Here is a 5844-nt window from a genome sequence, read left to right as displayed (position 1 = left end):
TCATGTTCATCTTCACCCTTCTTTTCCTTTCCCATGGTGCTCTCCTAACATGTTGACTAGTCTATTTATATCAGAAAGTTTGCACATTTGATTTTTTGGTTCGGTTTTTCTTTTCATAATATTTTCTTTTCTTTTGAATCAGTCGTTTGTGTTTTTTTTTTCTTAATTTCTAATTTTAGGATGTCACAATTAGTCGTCTGCAATCAGCGTAAATGATGAACGGGAAGTCTTGCAGAGCAAAAAGAGAGGAAAAAGAAAGCAGAGAAAGGAATATCTCTCTTAGGAATATTTCTGCATCCATTCACCTTTTCTCAGGACTCTCAGCTGTGGTTTTCCAACTGACAGGGCAAGTCATAATATATCATCATAAAGACTGTAAGAACTGTGGCCACTCGCATCATAACTTGATAAAATGTTGATATACAGTCGGGTTCAAATGTCTGAGACCACATGGAAAGTATGGGATTCGAAATCTAACTGAAACCTAAAAATAAATAGGATTTTAATTTAGGATTTTAATCATTTTAAAAATATATATTTTTTCATGCAGCTTGATCATGGTATTTTTTCAGCTCAAATTGTTATGCTAATAATATTTTAATATAGAAATCGTTTATTGCATTAAAAAAAAATATTGCATTCACCTTTTCAACTATAGGTCTCCGATTTTTCAACCCTCCTTTTTGGAGCAACTGAATCTGGTTATTCAACCAGTAACTAAGTCCAGTTGCATTTGGCTGAATTTTACCTGCTATTTGTTTTGATGTCATCAAATAGGGACTTTTCTCAATTTTACTTACCTACTGCAATCATAACAAAAAGTCAAATTTTATTGCCCCTTGTGTTAACAACTGTGCCAGCCAGACATGCTTTATGTGGTTCCGTCCATATTTTTAGAGCCCTCCTGATTTCTTCCTTGCAAGCTGAAGTGTTTTTATCTCCCAAAAGTTCCATGATACTGTGACAATTATAAATTTTATTGTCTGAGAAACATAACACTTAGGTTGCTTTCATTTAAAGGGTTTGAAAAAACTTGAGGCATTGAGCAAGATTTTACTTTGCTGGTGCTGAAGCCATTTGCTGCATGCATATATATATATATATATATATATATAATAGCATTTTCATATTTTCATTTGATTGAACAAAAGAGCTCTAAAATTAATAGCACTAGCGTACGTACACCAATTTAAAACTCAGTAAAATACACTTGAGAGAGCTTCTCGGGCCCAATTAGAAATAAAAGCCTTAGTGGGGCCCACTGTTGTAGGGAATGTTAGGTAAAAGTCTAATTTTAAAAACAGCAGGAGGTTTTTAAAATTAGTCTTTGCTAACCTCTTTCTACCCCAACCCAAAGCTCTCCCTACCAAAGAAATATTACTTGCATTGACATAGGTGGGCTAAAACGAGAGGGAAAGAAGCAGGGATAACTGTGAGTTCAAAAGAAAAGGGTTTAGATGCAGAAACCTTATATCTTAAGTCTTTGTGAAAGGGCTTATGGTGTGTTAGTAAGAGTCTGAACTGGATTGTATTACAGTGATGGAATATTTTAGGGGTGGGGGTGTAATAAACAAGCAGGAGTGGGAAAAACCCGAAGCAAGCTCCCTCTAGAAGGCTAAAACATACTCATACGCAAATATGTGGACGTGTTTATTTAGGTAATTCAATTTGTATGTTGCATTTTCCAGCATTTCCACAAGGGGCACTATAGCGTATAGTAGCATAACTGTAAAATAAATTAATTTCCAAATAGGATCTTCTGTGGCTAGATGTTTTTTTTGTTGTTTTTTTTCAAGCCTCTTACTGTTAGGCAGCATTAGTTTGAAGCAAATCTTGCTGAGTAAGTTTAGGTTAGTTAAACAGTCTACATGTTTCTAGCTATCTACCTGAATAAAACTTTCATTAATACTTGACATTTCAAGGTAACTCCATCACCTTACCTTGAGTACTAAAGTTTGAATATGAACGCACATTAAGTATATCTGGTGAGACTGTCCACTTGCAGTGCTTTCACATCTGCGTTAGCATACTTGCGTAGAGTATATTTTTGGGCTAAGCTTGAGATGCTTAGTAGATAGTGTGTGTACCAATATCATCCCTATATGAGAGCTTGCTGGCACACAGTCCCATGGCCCACATTGCCAGGGGTCCACTGCCAGTTATTTTTGGAGCGCATTCCTTGACCAGCAGTGGAAACAGGATTCCTGTTTCATTCACGACTTATTCATGGTGATGTGATCTACTAGGCAAAGTAGACAAATTAGGCAAGTTTCCTAACATTGTAAGATATAACCGCTGTCAGGTAGGTCTGTGTTTGCTTTCTGTGGTGTTTGCTTAGTCTAGTATCTAACCTACATAAACTCAGCTAGTATACTCGGACACGGAAAGCATTAAGAAAAACCACCGCCACTTTTTAAATTGACTCTGACAAAATCTCAGTCATTTACTCTTCACAATCAGTGAGAGAGGAGACATAGAGGAGAGAACGATAGTGAGTGGTATTATAAATATTGCCCTGTCAGACAAGGTAGAGCAAAAAAGCACTTTGATAAATATTATTGGTAGAGTAGAGGAGACACAGGACAGTTATGATCGGAATGCTGTCACTGATGAATCCCGCCGAATATCGTTGCCAGGTGATCCGCCCCTCCTCACAGTGCTCCTGTCATCCGAGGAGATTTGGAGGAGAGTTAATCAGACATAAAAGCTCTTCCTTCCCTCCCCCGATGCCCTCTACCTTCTCCGACAGTCGCCCAGATCAATGAGGAATACATAAACAAGCTTGAAGGATATCTGAAACACTCGCTCTCAGGGGCTCACTCAGGCCTTATGGCTGTCTTATTCCCACTTCAGCCCGTTCTTTGTCTGATTTTCAGGGTTAACCCTAACCACGGTAATACCATTTTTGGACAAAACCAAAGGAACCAAAAGATCATGGTTCCTTGAGGCCCATGGGCAAGCATCTTTGGAGCCCCATTCCTCCTAGTTCCACCTCTATTGGTAGGCCTGCATTAGGCAACAAAATTAGAAAACACATTTTGCTTGGATAACATTAGGTGAAAAACAACAATAGCTAAGGGCTGTAGTGATCCAGTGGTAGCTGAAAAGTCAGCAAATGCTGTTTTCGCTAAGGTGCCCAGGGCCCCAGCTATAGGCCAGCTATGGCCATAGTGGTCAGTTCATTCTATATGCGGTGAGGGGCCTGGAGCCTTAGTAGTCAGCTCGGTCTGTATTTGTTAAGGGGCTAGGGGCCCCAATGGTCATGTCCCAGTGAGTTTCCAGGGGCCCTAGCGATCATGTCCCAGTTAATGTGTTGGGTAGCCCAGGGTCCTACTGGTAATGTCCAACTGTAGGCTGGGGCCCTAGTGGGAATGCCCAATTGTATACACTGGGCAGGCCATGAACATAGTTGTTATGACTCACTGTATGCACCGGAGGGTCTGGGGCCCAGGGCCTTAGTGGTCATGTCCCACTAAATGCACCGGGATGGCAGGAGCCCTAGCAATCATGTCCCACTGATGTGTTGGGTAGCCCAGGGCCCTAGTGGTAATGTCTCTTCCCATGTTCCCGGGAGTACCGGAAGTGTAGTGGTCATGTTCCACTTTATGTGCTGGGTAGGTTGTGGCCTTAGTGATTTTGTCCCACTGTATACAATGGGGGGCTCGGGGCCCCATAGCCTTGTCACAGTGTATGGGCCCTAATGCTCATGTCCCACTCTATGCACCGGATGGGCTAAGGCCCTACTGATAATGTCCCATTGTAGGATGAGGCCCTAGTGGAAATGCCCAATTCTATACACTGGGCAGGCCATGAACCTAGTGGTTATGACTCACTGTATGTACCGGAGGGTCTGGGGCCCTAGTAGTCATGGCCCACTGTGTGTACCCAGGGGCCTGGGGCCCTAGTGGTCAGTTTGATCTAGAGAGACTCAAGTATCCTAGGCAGTCCCTTTGGCAGTCTTTCACACAGCCTTAGGCTTAGTCCCTGGGAACTGGCCCCACTGGTACAGTCCTGGGTTAAATATACATCTGATACATTCACTGTACCATGGCATCATTGTGGTAAGGTTGTAAGGGCACTAGTTTAGTATGCATTGAAGTTTATTACTTAGTATATTTGTTTCTACACAGATTTGTTTTCGTTATTTTTGTTTTCAGAGACGATAAGGGTGACTAAACAAAATTGTGGTAGACAATGACTGATGAATAATCAAAACTGTCTGTTTATTTGTTAGAATGTGATACTGTAGATTTATAGGTCTAACATTTTCTCCTTCATCTCGAATCAACTCTTGGCCAAGTTTAGGACTGGCTCTTATAACAATGGCCCCTCTCTCTTGCTGCATTATTGTCCTGCACATTGCTTCTGGCCAACAGGAAGATAGACTGGGCCCTCAGCCAGGGCCAGAAAGCTTCCTCCCACCAAGCCTCACACTAGCATTGCATACTAACAGCAGCCTCTGTTCAGATGGCTTTTGGTGTGAATCATGGACGTTGACTGTTTTGGTCACACCGTTCTCATAAACGCAGCTCAGGACCACTGCTACTTTATGTCTGACCACCCAGTGATGCTACATATGCAGAGTGAATTCTCTCTGTGTCTGTGTATATTCTCCTGATATAAACTTGAGCTCTGATCAGAGGTGCCTCTAAGAACATCCGTCCACACCATTTAGTAACCAGCTGCAGTTATTCGACTGCAATCATTGTTGACTTACTAAATAAGTAGCCAAAAAAGGTTGAGACAATATGTTGTCTTCACCTTTGTAGAATCATCTGAGTAGAATGAGACAGTGTATTTTCTTTTGTCTGCATTGTTCTGTGACAAAGGTAGATTCAATATCAAATCGGCTTGTTGTGAGAAAATGCATCTAGTCAATGCTCACTGTCCTGAGCCTTACAAAAACATGCTGTTTAAAACTAGACAAAGCATTTTCAGACAAAAATATAGTAACAAATCACTAACATCTAAAGCAATGCTGTGTTAATGTGCACAAAGTTGTGCTGCGGTGTTTTCTTAAACACCTCATCATCTTCAATAATGGCGGTAAAATGAAATTTAGTTTAATTATATTTTCAGTTAATATTTTTTCTTATTATTATCTTGAATTTGGTCATTTTTTAAACTGTAAATAGTACCTTTTCAATATGTTTATTTTGTGTTTTTTAGATTTTTACCTTGTTAATAACATTCCAATTTGTGTTTTTGATTTTTTTCTTATGTAGAAACTGAGGATTTTATACATTTGTGTTTGTTCACATCTTCTGAGTGTGTTTAACAATCCATGCTGGACATGTAAACAGTAATAAAAGGAAAAAGATGTTAAAGAATTGAGTCTCCACTTTCTGCTGAATCAAGAAAGTTCCACAGTTACTTCTAAAAAACGTAGGCCTTTTTAACATCTCTTCAAACAACATTAATTTAAAATGTATCTCATTTACTTACTGCACGTAAGGCCAATTCCTGGTCTTGTTCACAATTCAACAATACATCACATTTCACAAGTAAAATGGGTTGCAAACAATGTCATGTTGACTTGAAACCCTTATATCATTAGCCAATCAAAAGAATGCATGAAAAAGCATTGTTTTACTTTCATCTGATGTTCATTGTTGTTCTTGCCTTTCATGGTTGCTCATGTTTTGTCCACACTGAACTGTACAGTGCAAACCTCCAGAGATCTCCACTGTAAACAAGCCATATCCCTCCCAACCCCCATCGCTGGGCTTTCCTCTCTCCCAGGAGAAAGATCGGGTCCCTGAATCTGCCTACATTTCCTCTCCCTCAGGAAAGATCTGGGCCGCATGGGCCATGGGAGAGTGGGTGGGATAATTATAGAGGTCT

This window comes from Barbus barbus (genome assembly GCF_936440315.1).
Source record: "Barbus barbus genome assembly, chromosome: 1".
NCBI classification, from domain to species: Eukaryota; Metazoa; Chordata; class Actinopteri; order Cypriniformes; family Cyprinidae; genus Barbus; species Barbus barbus.
This window is presented reverse-complemented; position numbering follows the sequence as displayed.